Here is a 16,929-nt window from a genome sequence, read left to right as displayed (position 1 = left end):
CGAGCTTCTGCATCTCCTTGAGGGTCTGTGGCGGGCTCATCCTTTCTATTGCCTTGATCTTCTCCGGGTTGGCCTCGATCCCTCTGTGCGACACCAGGAAACCTAGCAGCTTGCCGGACGGGACGCCGAACACGCTCTTCTCCGGATTGAGTCACAGGTTTACCTTGTTCAAGTTGGCGAATGTTTCTTCCAAATCTTTGACGAGGGTCCTCGCCTCCCATGACTTGACCACTATGTCGTCGACATACGCCTCGGCATTCCTTCCGAGCTGCCAGCCCAGGGCAATGTGCATCAACCGCTGGAATGTTATGCCGGCATTGCGCAGCCCGAACAGCATGCAGGTGTAGCAATACACCCCGTATGGGGTCAGGAAGGCTGTCTTCTCGATGTCCTGCACCACCATCTTGATTTGGTGGTAGCCCGAGAAGGCGTCCAGGAAGCACAGCGAGTCGCACTCAGTGGTGGAGTCGATGATTTGGTCGATGCGCGGAAGAGGGAAAGGGTCATGAGGACAAGCTTCGTTGAGGCTCGTGAAGTCGACGAACATGCGCTCCTTCCCGCCTTTCTTGGGAACAATCACCGGATTGGCCAGCCAATCTGGGCACCGCACTTCCCATATGACGCAAGCTTCTTGAAGCTTGTGGACCTCTTGGACGATGAACGACTGCTTCTCCGGGGCTTGCCGTCGTGCCTTCTATCACCGGGCGTGCACCGGGGCACACCATCAAGTGGTGCACGATCACATCTTGTGGGACGCCGACCAAGTCTGTTGCTTCCCAGGAAAACACATCTCTATTTGCACAGAGGAAAACAAACAGCGCCTCTTCCTGATCTGGGGGAAGGCAAGCGCCTATGGTGAAGGTGGGGCCTGAGCCACCATCGTCGACTGGCACCTTCTTCGTCCCGGCCCAAACCTGAGAGAACAACCGCCTCTTCTTCACGGGCGCGGCCTCCGGGGTCTCCGGAGCGCCCTCCGTGTCTGGTCGCGCGACCGCCGCGGCCTTGAAGGTGAGCTTGAGGGCCGGGGGTGCATCCTTGGTGTCTCCCACCACAGTGAGGACGCCGCTACTTCCACGCATCTTGACAACGTTGTAGGTGGGGTGCATCGCCGCCATGAACTTGGTAAGGGCTGGATACCTGAAAGTGCAACTAATCCCCGGGTGGTTTTGGTAATTCATAACAACATATACCTCATTGAACTAATATCCATTCAAGTTATATATTTCAGAAAGTTCCATGACTGGCATGGCATGGACTAGAGATGTGGACCCCTCAAAATGCTAAGGACAAAGATTGGCTAAAGCTCAGTACTCTTCATCTCTATTTTAGTGATCCAAGATCATATTGAGTCCATAGGAAAAAGCCAATACTATTAAAAGGGGATGAGGTGTTGCTTAATGGTCTACTTGCTCAAAGTGCTTAGTGATATGCTCCAAAGCCCTCAACCACTTTCTCACTTCCAAATATATCCAAAACCTAAAGTCAAACTCGGCCCCACCGATATGATCTATCCGGCGCCACTGAGTTCTTTTGACATAGCCACTGCCAGAAACCCTAGACAATTCGGTCTCACCGATATGGATCTTAGTCTCACCGAGATGGCATTATAAACTCTCTGTTTCCCTTCGTAACGTTTCGGTCTTACCGAAATGAGCGATCGGTCCCACCGAGTTCGCAATGCGAACTCTCCGTTTCCCTTCGTAATATTTTGGTCTTACCGAAATGAGCGATCGGTCCCATCGAGTTTGCCTAACCAACTCTCTGTTAACTCATTGCTGAAATCGGTCTCACCGAGTTCATGCAATCGGTCACACCGAGATGAGGTTTGCCCTATCCCTAGCACATCGGTCCCACCGAGTTCATCATGTGGGTCCCACCGAGATTCCTAACTTGCACATTTTGAACTGAATCGGTCTCACCGAGTTCTTCTATTCGGTCTGACCGAGTTGGGTCAATTGTGTGTAACGGTTGGATTTTGTGTGGAGGCTATATATACCCCTCCACCCCCTTCTCTATTCAAGGGAGAGCCATCAGAACGTGCCTACACTCCCACTACTCATTTTGTGAGAGAGCGCCACCTACTCATGTGTTGAGACCAAGACATTCCAATCCAACCACAAGATTCTTGATCTCCAGCCTTCCCCAAGTTGCTTTCCACTCAAATCATATTTCCACCATAGCCAAATCTGTGAGAGAGAGTTGAGTGTTTGGGAGACTATCATTTGAAGCACAAGAGCAAGGAGTTCATCATCAACACACCATCTATTACCTTTTGGAGAGTGGTGTCTCCTAGATTGGTTAGGTGTCACTTTGGAGCCTCCGATAAGATTGTGGAGTTGAACCAAGGAGTTTGTAAGGGCGAGAAGATCGCCTACTTCATGAAGATCTACCCAAGTGAGGAAAGTCATTCGTGGGCGATGGCCATGGTGGGATAGACAAGGTTGCTTCTTCGTGGACCCTTCATGGGTGGAGCCCTCCATGGACTCGCGCAACCGTTACCCTTCATGGGTTGAAGTCTCCATCAACGTGGACGTACGATAGCACCACCTATCGGAACCATGCCAAAAATGTACATGTCTACATTGCATTTGCCTTCTCCAAACCCTTCCCTTTACCTTCATATGCAATGTTTTACTTTCCACTTCTACACTCTTCGAATTGCATGTGTAGGTTGATTGCTTGACTTGTGCTAAGTTGCTAAAATCTGCCAAGACTTAAAATTGGGAAAAGGTTAGATTTTTATTTGGTCAAGTAGTCTAATCACCCCCCCTCCTAGACCTACTTTCGATCCTGCAAGTGGTATCAGAGCTTTTTTCTCCATTTGCCTTGATTTCCATAGCTTTGGTGATCATAGCCTTGGTTTCACAACCTAGGAGAGTATGGCGTCTAGCGAGGGAAATTACCACCGTAGAGGTCCTTACTTTGATGGTACTAATTCTGCTAGTTGGAAGCATAAGATGAAAACGCATATTCTTGGTCATAACCCCGCCGTTTGGGCTATTGTGTGTATTCGTTTGCAAGGTGAATACTTCGAGGATGGAGGAGAACCGGATCATGAAGCATCCACGGAAGAATTGAAGATGTTGCAATACAATGCTCAAGCTTGCGATATTCTTTTCAACGGATTGTGCCCCGAAGAATTCAACAAAATCAGCCGCCTTGAGAATGCAAAGGAAATTTGTGATACTTTGGTTAATATGCACGAAGGTACCGAGCCCGTCAAGAAATCCAAATTGGATGTCCTTCGGAGTCAACTTGACAAGTTCAAAATGAAGGATGGTGAAGGAGTCGCTAAAATGTACTCTAGGCTTGCTCTCATCACAAATGAGATTGTCGGCTTAGGAAGCGAAGAAATGACCGACAGATTCATCATCAAGAAGATCCTAAGAGCCTTGGATGGAAAATATGACACCATGTGCACCTTGATCCAGATGATGCCCAATTACAAAGATCTCAAGCCAACAGAAGTCATTGGTAGAATTGTTGCTCATGAGATGTCACTCAAGGATAAGGAAGAACTTCACAACAAGTCTAGTGGTGCTTACAAATCTTCATGTGATGCTCCTACAACATCAAGTGAGAAACAAGTCTTCAATGAAGAATTGAGCTTAATGGTGAAGAACTTCAACAAGTTCTACAAGAGTAGAAGCAAAGAGAGAAGTTTCAAGTCAAGGTCCTATAATGACAAAAGATATTCCAGTCGTGATCGCAATTGCTACAATTTTGGAAGACCCGGACACTATTCCAATGAGTGTATGGCTCCCTACAAAAGAAGAGAAGACTCACCTAAAAGGAGAAGTAAAAGAGAGGAATCACCAACAAGAGAGAGAAGGAGTAGAGATGATCGTTGTGAATGAATACTCTCTCGTAGAAGCAAGGATTCGGAAAGGAAGGACAAGTCATCAAAGAGCTATACAAGACGAAGATATCAAGCTCATATTGGTGAATGGGTATCCGGTTCCGACTTTGACAACTACTCTGAGAGAAGTTATCACTCTGACTCCGAATATACTCAAGATGAAGGTGTTGCCGGTCTTGCACTTGTGTCATCCAACTCCTACGATATATTCGACTCACCAAATGAAGGGATTGGAAGATGCTTCATGTCTAAAGGCCCCAAGGTATCACACCCCGAGTATGTTGATTTCAATAGTGATGAAGATGATTTGCTAGGTGATGATGATTTACTTGTTGACAACACTAGTGATGAAAACTATGATGAATTTGCTATTCGTCATGCTAAATCCAATATTGTTGCTTCTAGTAGTTCTCTTGATTCCAATAATTATTCTCTTAGCCAAGTTACACTTGAGCAAGAAAATAGCTTATTGAAGGGAATTATAGAGAACGGTGTTTACAAGAGCCTTGCCGGAATTAAGCAATTTGAGGAAATTGTGCACAAGCAAGGAAGGCACCGGAAGAATCAAGGTGTTGGTTTTGAACGCAAGTTCAATGCCAATGGAGTTGAGTGGGAAGAAGATCAATACCCCAAGACGAAGTTTGTTCCTCAACAAGAGAAGTATGATCCCACTTCTTTCAAGGTAACACAAGCTCAAGATGATCTGCCACCGCAAGACCACAAGCTAAAAGGCAAGGACAAGCTTCAAGAAGAGATTGATTCATTTGAAGAAGCTCCTAAGGCCTTGGTCAAGTGGGTTCCCAAGACTACATCAAGTTCTACTTCATAAAGTACGACTACAACTAAAAGGATCCCCATCAAGTTGATGTGGGTCCCAAAGAAGAAGAACTAGAGAGTTCTTGAGGGTGACTCCGCCAACGTACTTCACTCATATTCATTTTGGCAAGAACAAGTGCAATCAACTTTCATATCTTGCTCTAGTTCAAGGAGTCACAAACCCTCTTGTTGGTAAGACAAGGGACAAGGTAACCTAATGCTTTCATGGACATCATCATATTTGTATTTCACTCTATGTTTATGGATATCCTTGTGTGTTCCGTGTGGGACTAGCCCGTGTAGGTATTGAAAGTGCAATTCAGTTAAATGGATTGCTCCAAATGATCTACATCAACAATAAGCATCTACATCTTCAACACCTACATGAAGTCATCATCGACAAAACCCAAGGTTAGTTCATCCCTCTTAGGGGGGATATCACATCTAGGGGGAGCTTTGCTCTAAGAATTGAGCTAAAGTAACTCTGATGATGTGAATACAACAATGCTTTATGTAAAAGTGGTAACCCCACTTGTGCTTAAACAATGAGTATGGCCTACGATCAAATGTTCTCATTTGACTCCTCGGTCAATATTTAACCCAATAATGAGGCTGGGCAACTCGCTCCCAGAATGCTCCCGCGATCGCTTCCTTTGATGGCCATTCGGTCCTTGTCAATGAAGTCTTTTTTTGCCTCATGCACGTCAGATCTTGGCTGGGAATTGACTGCTGCCGTTTTGACCACGTGGTGAGATCTGAACAGTGTGTGACCTGTGGGCTTGGGCTGGATCGAATTAGCTGGGTACCAGTTTGTTGGGTGCGCGGGGCAGACTATCCTGTCGCGCCGCGTGCGCGCGAGGCCTGAGTCATGGGCGTTGTGCGGGCGCGGGTTATGCGCCGCTCCCCGCGTTTCCCCTCACTGGCTGGTGCTGCGGCTGCAGGTGGGCCTGCTTACCGCATGGTCCCGCACGTCAGCTTCGTGGTGTGTTTTTCTCGTGTATGCGTATTTCCTGGTTACCTCGGTCAACTGCTCCTGGCGCGGCGCTCCTCAAGCTCTTCCCGCATTGTGCGTCGTGCGTCAGCTTTAGAGGGGTGGATCGACGCATGTGCACCCGGATTATGCACACGTGTTTGTAGTAGCACAATGATGGGTGGGCCGCTGCTGATCTGGCCCCGCTCGTCGGCTGCTACTCATGTGTTAGTGCGCGTGTACGCCTTTCCCGTGCGCGGTGTTTTCTCTCGCCTGCATTTGGACTTTGGAGAGAGAGGATGAACTGCAGCTGCCCGATGCATGTGCTCGTGGGGCCTGGCTGACCGATGCATCGTGCGTGCCTCACCTCCATCTGCAATTGGAGAGAGAGATAGACTGGTGCGAACCAACATGTGGTTGGATGGTTAAAGGGACTGTGGTATTCCCAGCCCACCAGGGTTCAAATCCTGGTGCTCACATTTATTCCTGAATTTATTTCAGGATTTCCGACAATGCGCATTCAGTGGGAGGAGACGTTTCCGCCGACGATGAGGCGCTTACGGTGACTTCATAAATCTCAAGATGATATGTCGGCTCAGTCTTTCGTAGGTGCTCATAAGGGTAGGGTGTGTATGTGTGCGTTCATAGGGGTGAGTGTATGCGTGTGTATATGGCGCTTGTATTTGTACTCATGTTAAAAAAAGGAGAGATGGACCGGCGCCTACGACGCGCTGGTCGACACCGCGGCAGCCGCCGTCCGCGAGCCCGGGTGCACGGTGGCGCTCACGGACCTCCACCGCTGCCTCCACGCCTTCAGCGAGTCCTGCGACCGAGCCGAGGGCCTCGTCCAGGCGGCCGCCGCCAGCCTCGGCCCCGCCGCCTCCCGCCACGACCAGATGTGCCGTGCCGTGCGCGCGGTCAACAAGGATCTCTGGGCCGCCACCGCCGGTCGGGAGGAGAACGAGATGGAAGAGGAGAAGAATCGCCCTCCGACCACGCCGCTGGCGGCCGAGGACAAATAGCCCAATCAATCTACCTCGTCTCCTGTTGAGGTGATGTTCATCGTTCTTGTTTTTTCCATGTGATGTTCATCGTTCCTCTTATTTTCTTGGTTGATGTGCTAATCGTGTTAGTCATCTAGAAGATGAATGGAACTGTGACGGGAAAGGAGAGATGGACTGGGATATTTGGCATCGCCGTGCCGCATGGTGGCCGAGATGCGGTAGCCCCATGCTCTGTTCCGATGGGCCTCCTGTGCTCGATGGTTGCCGCTGGTTGAGGTTCATCCTTCTCTGGTTCGCATGTTCTTCACCGTTGCTTTGGATTCGTCGTGCTAATTTTGCATGTTTGCCTTTGTTTCATTCATGCGCAGTTTGGTACGATTTCCTGTTGTCGCTTGCGTCGAGCCTTGGGTCCGTCTCTCCTTCTCATAGAGGTTAGTCCACTCCTCTTCTGCTTGCCTATAGAATGTTTGATGAAATGCACGTGTGCTGAGGCTTGTTCTACGGTTCAGCCTACTTCTCCTGTCGCTGGCGCTTCTTCTTCTCGTCCGTCCTGCTGCTTTCCCGACATGCTTCTGCTTGATGCATCGCGTAAATAGGCCGTTCTATTGCTTCTGTGACCGGCGAGTGTTCATTGCATGCCTGTGTGTCATTGTGCTCTGACCGGTTATTTTTTGTGTATTTCGCAGGTTGTACGATCTCTTCTGTCGCTGCGTCGTTCGACTCATCATGGTTTTCTTCTTTCCTTTCTACTACATGTGTGCGTATTTTACTTTCAGTATCTTCTGTGTCATGCTGTCTGCCTTGGTGATCTTTTAAATATATGTATGTCGTGTTGATCGTTTAAATGTTCCGGATATGGTCGGGCATTGTGTGTTGTTCGTTCTTGTGCTGCTTATATTTCATGTATGCGTGTGAGTTGTTATACCTGTTTTGGAGGTCGTGGTAACTCGATGCCCCCTGCGCTCACTCTTTTTGTTGTACACAGAAGCATATTTGTCCAATTCTCAAACTAATTTTTTGAAAGAAATCGCAGTTCATTAGAACGCCAATTATGGATATGGATCCATCTTGGTGCGCTGGATGAAGGACTGGATGTAATAAAAATTGCATGTGACAATTGCTCATGAATAGTATTTGTTGTACAAACATCCAGTTAATTCTGGAGATACAATAGAGACACTATAATAGTACTACTTAGTCAAATACATTATCCATGATTGTTGTAGTGAAATGTCGCTCTAGCTATTAATTTGCAGAATCTTGCACGACAAACTATAGGCATGTGATCTCTATGGTGTTCCAGTAAATAAAGAAAACTAGAACATGTGCCTTCAAATTTTCTATTTATATACAAAAACCATGCATTGGTACATATGAACCATATGAATAGGACTGAAAAAGATCTATTTTTTTGTCATGTTTGTGAGTTTTCTGTTATTTCCGCTCAGTGTGAATAGGACTGAAGAAGATGGACATAGCCCTTTAGGTAATTTCACTTTTTTTGAACAGCAAACCGTAGAACAATAGTTCTATGGTATATTTTAATTAAAAACACAGTATGTTACAAAGGGAAAGGAGAAAATAGAAACAAAAGAAAAAAGATCTAAGCTCATGGGGCAGAGCCCTTATCCAATTTCAGTTTTGGGCAACATGACAATCATTTCAAAATTCATCTGACAGCCTGCTTGAACAAGGTGGAATGCTCGTCTTTGATCTTGTGTTGAAGTAGTTGAAGATCCTTTTTCAATTCAAGCCTCCAATTTGAGACTGTCGGCTGGATGTTTCTGAAGACCTTGCCATCTCACTTTGTCCTGGATTAATAATAGATTACAAATTTATTTGTTTAAATAGGACAGGTTATTTATGAAGGTATACCATTTCTATTGACTGGATAATTTACATGTTGGCAAGGACTTATCGGTGCAGCCTGGTCATAATTGCTCGGCCAATTTCCCACCCCAAATCCAGAACCGCTTCATCTTTAGATCTTTACATCATTGATGAAATGCCTTAGAGACTAAGATCTGCACTTTGTTTTTCTCCGTTCTCCTGCTCACGAATTACCCGATGGCTGTAAGACCCAGAGAAGCATTAGGAACTGGTCTGCAGTGTCTTCCAGTGTACGCGTGCACACAATTCACTTTCCTTTTCTTTTTGCCCTTTGTATAGATGATGTGGTTGAGTTACAAAGCCTCTTCTTGCAGTGTTGTCTGCCAGGCCGAAGGGAAGTTATTAATGCATTTGAGCTGCTCTATCTGATTGTCCATCTCCTGAACCTGTTTTAGTTGATATAAAAGTGTTTCTATTTCAGAAAGCCACAACACGAGATTGTGCCCCCTCTTGCTACAGGTGCATGTTGCTGCCCTCCTTTCCCCTCTAATTTGAATTGCTTTACCTTGTGTGAAGTTTTATACTTTCAACTTTACAAAGCTATATCAAGTTCGCTTTCAACTGTACTTGGCTACACCTGTAACAAGATGCATTTCTCTTTCAGTTTATTGAATACATTTTGAAGGAGTGAATGCTCTATCTGGTACTGTCCTATGACTCATTTAACAGTGTGTCAATTTGCTCACAAACCTCCTCATGTACAACATACAATGAGTATTCTGTCACATATCACACAACATCTTGATCTTTCAGCTAATAATATGCTGTAATTTTTTAGGCGTATCACTGTTTGCAGCTTTTGGGTTCCTTCTGTGTGTTGGGAGATACTGCTCTTAATAAACTTTAGCTTTCTGCAATGCTAGGCCGGAACTGAAAATCTAGACTGTTCTTTCCACTCTGTAACAACTTCTATGCTTGCGCCACCATGATATCACTACAACATTTCCCTGGAAATTTTTTTAGTTGCACGTAAACTGAATTGATTTACCAGTAAAGTCACTAACAACAATTGTGGCATTACCAGGATATGTCATGTATGTGCTCTGAGTCGTAGTAGGATGCAAAAAGTACAATAAGAGACAGAATGTATGCACTATGGCTAGTAGTAACATTTTATTGACTTGTGCAGTATTCGGTACTATCTATTTCTGCAGGCTATTCCTCATGTTGCAACCTTTTCCCGTAGAATTGAAAGGAAGATGGAAGAAATTGCAGGAGGTATACTTTGTGTTCCATTAGTCTTACTGTCAGATTTCCAGGTTCAGTTATTCACACTATATTATTGCTCGATATCTATAGCTTGCTATTATTTGAGTAGGAATGGTGTTCCCAGCGTGACATTGAAAACCAGTCAAGACTAGGAAGGGGCTATGAAGGGCAAAATGCTATGGATCCAGAGTGGGAGGGGAGAGTTACCAACAATGTATCAAGGATAAACCGGGACATGGATTCCTAAGTTCCAACTTATATAGCAAAATTATATAGGGAGAATGCTCGCATTTTGAAAACTCTATTACATAGTTTGAAGCTATGTTTCTTTCAATTTTCATTATTAAAAGGATCTAATTATTGCCAATTTTTCAAGCATTTATTGTCAAATAACTCTTTGTTTCAAATAAGACCTGTGGCGCAAAGGGTAAATTTATTATACATCTTATTGTAGACAGCAAGTCTCTTCTTTTTTTTATTAAGAGGATTTAAATTTGTTACCATATGTGCTTGCTCACAACTAAACCAACTAAACCATGAATTTTCTTTTCGATATGTTTTTTTTCAAACTCAGGTATCTAATCATTATAACCATATTTTCAACTAAAGCAATGCTTCCTTAGCTGGTTTGTACATGTTATACAAATATTTTTTTTTTCAAACTCAGAATTTCGCACCGTGATAACCATATTTTCAATATAACATGGTTTAACACACGAGCTTTGTACTACCAATATTGAATAGGTTTTTGCAAAATGAAACTATTTTCATTGACAACAATGCTTTAGCGGGTCTCTGTGCCACTTGGCGCAACGGGTCAACTAGTACTCATATATAGATGACCTAGGCATCGCCAATTGCTTCATAGATGCTAGAGTGCTTGTGCATGCTTTGCCACATATTTCATTTGCTATCTTATTGAGTGAGCATGTTGGTTTCATAATTTCTCCATTCGAGGACATCCATTTGTTGCTTTGATTGTTTGGTTTTTCTTTTTGCCAAATGGATGAACAACAATGCCTAAGAACTCCCTCTAGCTATCTATGATTTTCTCGTATCAAACTCTATTCATGCTACATCACAAAGTTTGAACCAGTCGAATTCGGACCCTCCGGGTGAGGAGCACTCAGAGCCACCAATCCGTCAAGGGTATAAACTTCCAAAACCTCTTAATGGCTTTTGATCTGACCGATTTCCCCCCTCGGTCCCACCGAAGTCGTTTAGTTGATTTAGGTTTTCACCTCGGTGCAACCGATTAGAACTGTTCGGTCTGGCCGAGTTGCAGTTATCGCTTGCGATTCTGCATCTTGGTGCCACCGAGTCGTTCCACTCGGTCACACCGACTGGGTATATATATGCCGCGGGTTTAAATTTGGAAAATTCTTCAAACACCCAACCGCGCCTACCCAGCTTTGCCCCCCTCCTGGTCTCCGGATCGTCTCCATCGTCGCCAGTGCCTCCAGCCGCTGGTCTCCATTGCCGTCAACGAAAATCTCACCGCCGTTGTCGCCATAGCGAGTTCGTCACCAAGCTAGGGTACGAACTCGATCTCTTTGTGCGTCATTTTACTCTGGTTCTTGCACAAAGATCAATGCCTAGTTTCTTGCCACGAATCAGATCAATCTATCCACCGAAAAGTTCCTTTAGAATAAATTTGATGCAAAAACTTAGGGTTAGGTCTCCGCCGAACTCATCTCGGACCGACCGATCTGAAGATTTTGGTCTCACCGATTTGGCTCAGGCCATTGCACATGTACTACTCGGTCTGACCGAAGTGTACTAATCGGTGTGACCAAGTTCACTTTCTCTGTGAATCCCTAGTATCTCGGAGTCACCGAACTGCGTTTCGATCTGACCGAAATTGTACGTTTAGACTCTAAAGTTGCTTTGGTGTCACCGAGTTTTTCATATCGGTAGCTCCGAAATGCTTTTTGTAGAAAACTGAAGTTAAGTTTTTGTCTCAATATTTTTTGCAAAATAGATGTGATTTGTGATGCTCGTCCACTCTACCTATACCTATCTATTCACAGGGTCAGTTTCAGAGATGTCAGAGGAGGTCAGAGGAGCAGGTGAATCTTAGTGAGGGCACTAGTCCCTCAAGCAGCTATGATGATGGAAGAAGAAGCACACCAAGCAATTTGCCTAAGGCTGCTACTAGGCAAAGGAAGAAGAAAACATCAGAATCTGAAGATGAGGACTTTGTTGTTGGTGAGGAAGTGACCTCAAAGAAGAAGGTGCTCAAGAAAGAGCAAGTTGCTGCAGCTGCAATAAAGCCTGGTATGCATAAGAAAGCTCCTGCCAAGAGAGTCCCTATGTTAAAAGCCAGAGCCTCCACTCAGGAAACTATGGAGTTCACTCTTGAACCAAGAGAGGAAGAGGCTGCTAGAGGAAAGAAAAGGAAGGAGATAGTCAAGAAGACTATGGCCAGAGTCATTGGCAAATCATCTATGATGAGAGAGACAGATGAAGATGAGGAGGAGGAAGAGGCAGCTGCTCCACCTCAAAAGTCTCAGAAGCTCATGCGTGATGCAATAAAGTATGGGGCTACTCCATCTAAGCCCAAGACAGCACCCAAGCCTCCAACTCAAGCTCAAGCTCTAAAACCTTCTGCACCCAAGAGATCCACTAGGAACATCCCTGCTGCTGAGAAGAACAAGGCCCCAGTGCCAGAAGCTCAAGAGGATGAGGAATAGCAAGTGCTCGGAAAATTGAAGCCCCAGATACCTGACCATAATGATGATCATCCTGTTGCTGAGAACATGAAGGAAAGAAAGGATGCAGGTCTGAGATTGTGGAGATAGACTAATCCATACACTACAAAAAAAAGACACATCCGTGACATTTTGGGCCGAACGAAATTTTTTTCTGTCATACTTATGACACTTCTATGACGCTAATTGTGACAAAACCGGGTATCATCATAGATGTGGTGGGCTCCTACTTCTATGACAAAAAATCATGACAGAAAATGGGCTTTTCGTCCTGGGCGGGCCGGAGACGCAACTGCATGATATTCTTTGGGCCGTCCATGACGGAGAAAACCGTGGTAGAAGCGAGGGCGAGGAAAATATCGGGGGAGTTCCCGGTTACGGTGGGTGGTCGGGGACCGAGCGATGCGCGTTTTTCTTGTACATACGCGCGTGTGTGCGAGGCGTTGCGCTCTAACTGAACCCGAGCGATTGCACTGCACGCTACGCGTTACTGAACCGAGCGATCGATCGATGGCTGTTAGCTGAACCCGATCGAGCGATTCCTTCGCTACTGCTGCTAATTGAAGCCGATTGATGCTGCCTCTGAATGAACAGTGAGCGTTGTTTGAGGGTTTGGATGAACAGTTCCTGGTGGGGGTTGGATGAATAGGAACCCGTGGTAGTAGAGGCCATTGCCGCCAGATGAACAGTACCCCGATCGATCGAGCCGGTGGATGAACAGGACCCCGTGGAGGGCTGGATGAATAGTACCCTGTGGAGGGCTGGTTGAACAGTAGCCGGTGGAGGGCTGGATGAATAGTATCCCGTGGAGGGGTGGTTGAACAGGACCTCGTGGAGAGGGCTGGTTGAACAGTAGCCGGTGGAGGAGCGCGCGGTGGAGGCTGGATGAACAGGAGCCTGTGGATGAACAGTCGCAGGTGGAGGCTGGAGGAGGTCGATGGTGGATGAACAATAGCCCGTGGAGGCTGGAGGAGGTCGACGGTGGAGATGAACAATATCCCGTGGAGTCCCGTTTTGCGGTACGCCACACCCCTCCCGATGAACAGGACCCCCGTTTCGACCGTAGCGCTCCAACACAAGTCCATTTCCTCCGTTTTGCGGTACGCCGCACCCCTCCCGATCAACATGACCCCGTTTTGACCGTAGGAGGTCCGTTTCCTCCGTTTTGCGATACGCCAGACCCCTCCCGATGAACTGGATCCCGTTTCCACCGTGGCTGGTCGAACACAAGGCCGTTTCCTACGTTCTGCGATACGTCAGGCCTCGTTTCCATCGGATGTTCCGTCCAAGCCGGTTGGCTCCCGATGAACAGCACGCGTTCCATTGCCTCCCGATGAACACGACGCATTCCGTTGCCTCCCCATGAACACGACGACAACGCAGTTTCTCCGTTCCGACCCAGCCACAGCCATGTACACGAGCCCTGGCCGTACGTATGCGCGAGTAGGCGTTCGAGACCCTCCCCGTATGTACGTACGTGGCCGTATTTACTTTCTTCCACCCAGGCCGCTGTACGTACGTGTACATGCTATGTGCGTGCCTCTACTAGCACACAGGCACGCCTCTACTACCACACATGCGCGCCTCTACATCGACCAGTATGTACGTACACGTTCGCGACCAGAATGACAACGCTACGTACGCTTCGACCGTGTGGGTCCTGACTGTCAATCACTTCCTTGCGTGCGAAGATGTAGCTGGTGGGTCCCAGCAGTCAGGGGGGCGAATCATTTTTTTGCCCGTAATATGGACGGACTTCCTTGCGTGCGAAGATGTAGCTGGTGGGTCCCAGCAGTCAGGGGGGAACTTTTTTTTGCAAAATACGGTGGCCCGTCAGGTGGGTCCCTGCTGTCATGTGGAGGAATCATTATTTTCCGCAAAATAAGGAGGCACTCCCTTACTGCGGCCGTGGACCGAGCTGTCAGCCTCTCCACATACAGTACTCTTTCGATGGAAGTCGTTCCTTGAACACGTTGACCACGCCGCGGCGAGAGCACCAGGGTGGTGGACGACGGCGAGGCCTAGGAAGGGGACGACACGGAGCCGGGGAAGATGCGGCAGTGGATGCCCACACGGAGAGGAGTACGAGGGTTCACTGGTTCGGCTGCGGTGTGAGGCTACCGTCGCCGCAGGGCCTGGCTAGCGGTGGGAGTAGTAGGGGGCGGTGAGGCCTCTGCGGCATCACAACCTACCACGGGAAGCAGGAGCACGCGGCACGACCGGTGCTGGTTTAGACGGCTGGAGCAACAAGACCAGAGGTTGAAGAAGCACTACCACCGTTGGATGGACATCGTACGGTCACTGGAGCTAGAATCATTCATATTGACTAAGTTGACCAAAGCCCTCCGTCCCCATCAACTTAGTAGGCCCACAAGTCAGCCTCCCACTATGGTGGGTCCCAGCTAGCAGAGGGGTATTCATTTTTTTGTGCGTAATAAGGAGGCACTTCCTTGCGTGCGAAGATATAGCTGGTGGGTCTGACCTGTCAGCGGGAGGAACGTTTTTTTCGCGAAATACAGAGGCCCTTCCGGTGGGTCCCAGCTGTTAGGTGAAGGAATCATTATTTTGCGCGTAATAAGAAGGCATTTCCTTGCGTGCGGTCGTGGACCCAGCTGTCAGCCTCTCCACGCACAATCTACTTCTGATGGATGTCATTCGTTGACCATGTTGACTACTCCGCGCTGAGCGCATCCAAGGTGGTGGACGATAGCGAGGCCCCGGATAGCAACGAGCCGGAGATGGGAAGACGCGGGAGTAGAGTCGTAGACGGAGAGGTGTACAAGGGTTAACTGGTTCTGGTGCAGTGTGGTTCGACAGTCGGTGGAGAAGAACAGGAGGTGTGGAGGGATGGAGGGATGGCCTGGCCAACGGAGGGGTAGCGCTTCACAGCGAAGCGTGCTAAGCAGAGCTGCTAGCAGCAGGAGGCGGGAGCAGGTGGTCCCGACAGCGCTGGAGGAAGAAGACGAGAGATTGAAGATGGATGCCGGTCGTTGGATGTAAATCCAACGGCTAACGATGTCAAAATCATTTGTTGACTAAATTGACAACGACTTGCGTTGGCTTCAACCTATTGGCCCACATTTCAGCCTCCAAAAATGTGGCACGTATTCAACTCATTTTTTCAGAATTTACAGTCAATTTGATCTATTTTTTTAGAATTACAGTCCATTTGCTGGGCTGGGTGAACAAATAATGTAGCGTCCATGCGGCTCATTTATTTTTCTCCTAAAAAATTACAGGCCATTTGCACTTTCTTGAAATACACAATTTTGATGGGCTGATTCTAATTATAATGTTGGGTTGGGCGCAGCAATGTTATCAAAAAATAAACAGGGGCTGAGCATTTTGTTATAAATATATTTAAATAATAAGTGATTTATTATTACATTGGTTCTTAAATCTTACCAAGTTTTTGTACACAATCACCAGGATTTTCGTTGCCAAAAAAATCCAGTATTTTATTGTTAAGAATTTTTTTTATAAGTTAATAAGATGTGGGATATTGTTTTCTTACATATGTAAGTATCTGTTAAATATATGATGACAATAACAATAATATATAATAACATATAAAATAATTTAAATATATATAATATAGTTAGAAGGGAAACAAAAGTTGGACCAAGCGTTCCTATTCTTATATAGAAAAATAGAATAGACCTTTGCGTTTTCTTCAAAAAATACATAAATTGGGTTGCCGATGTTTCAGGAAAAATAAAACCTCGGATGGGAGGTCCATAGGCCGGTCGATACATGACGACCCTCAAAAAAATACAAACCGGCATGTCGTGGGCTACGCATGTTAAAGAAGAAAGCCTAGATGGGGCAGCCCAAAACCCAGTGGACACTTGCTGCTCCAGTGAAAATAAATGATACTACCCGCCAGCTCCACAACTTCGTTGTGAATTTATCTCCTACGTTGAAGCACCTAAAAAAATGTAACTATGTTGACAAACCCGTGGGCCCCAACATCAGTATAACATTAGGAGGAAGTTTTTTTTTTGATGAGGCACTTGCTTGCGTACGCCCATAGACCTGGTGGGTCCCGACTATCCGCCTCTCCACGTACAGTCCTCTCCAGATTCCTCGCGTTTGTTCAGCATGTTCACAATGGCAGACAGCGGCACCGCGACGAGCGCACAAAGGCGCAGGAGGTGATCGGACCACCCGAGGCAGTGCCTTATTTGTAACGAAAGTACTGAACTAGCCCAGTGGCCAAGTGACACTACCCGATAGCTGTTCCGCCCGGGTTCGATTCCACCTGATGCAGGGAAAATATCTCCAATTTTTTTGCCTCTACCATTATTGACATGTGGGTCCCCATTGTCATCTACGCACACCACGTCCAACACTTGCCAAAACTTCATCCCTCGTTTTCTCTGTTTTTCGCACACTCGATATTGTGTGGGCATTTTGGAAATAGCATATCTTTTTTACTGTGCATCATATGAAGATGTGCTATGCATGAAT

The 16,929-nt window shown here is 46.7% G+C and overlaps 1 long non-coding RNA gene across 1 annotated transcript; it reads left to right on the top strand.

Annotated features, from left to right (window-relative positions):
- The first annotated feature begins 5,543 nt into the window (after positions 1-5,543).
- On the top strand, positions 5,544-10,187 carry LOC109754677 (uncharacterized). The gene is made up of 7 exons (XR_002230753.4): positions 5,544-5,741; positions 6,350-6,925; positions 7,018-7,080; positions 7,336-8,769; positions 8,854-8,998; positions 9,694-9,757; positions 9,858-10,187. It is a non-coding gene; the product is annotated as an uncharacterized lncRNA (long non-coding RNA).
- The last annotated feature ends 6,742 nt before the right edge of the window (positions 10,188-16,929 follow it).

Source organism: Aegilops tauschii, chromosome 4 (assembly GCF_002575655.3).
Source record: "Aegilops tauschii subsp. strangulata cultivar AL8/78 chromosome 4, Aet v6.0, whole genome shotgun sequence".
Lineage (NCBI taxonomy): Eukaryota > Viridiplantae > Streptophyta > Magnoliopsida > Poales > Poaceae > Aegilops > Aegilops tauschii.
The sequence above is the reverse complement of the archived record's forward strand: the minus strand, read 5'-3'. Positions and strand labels throughout refer to the sequence as shown.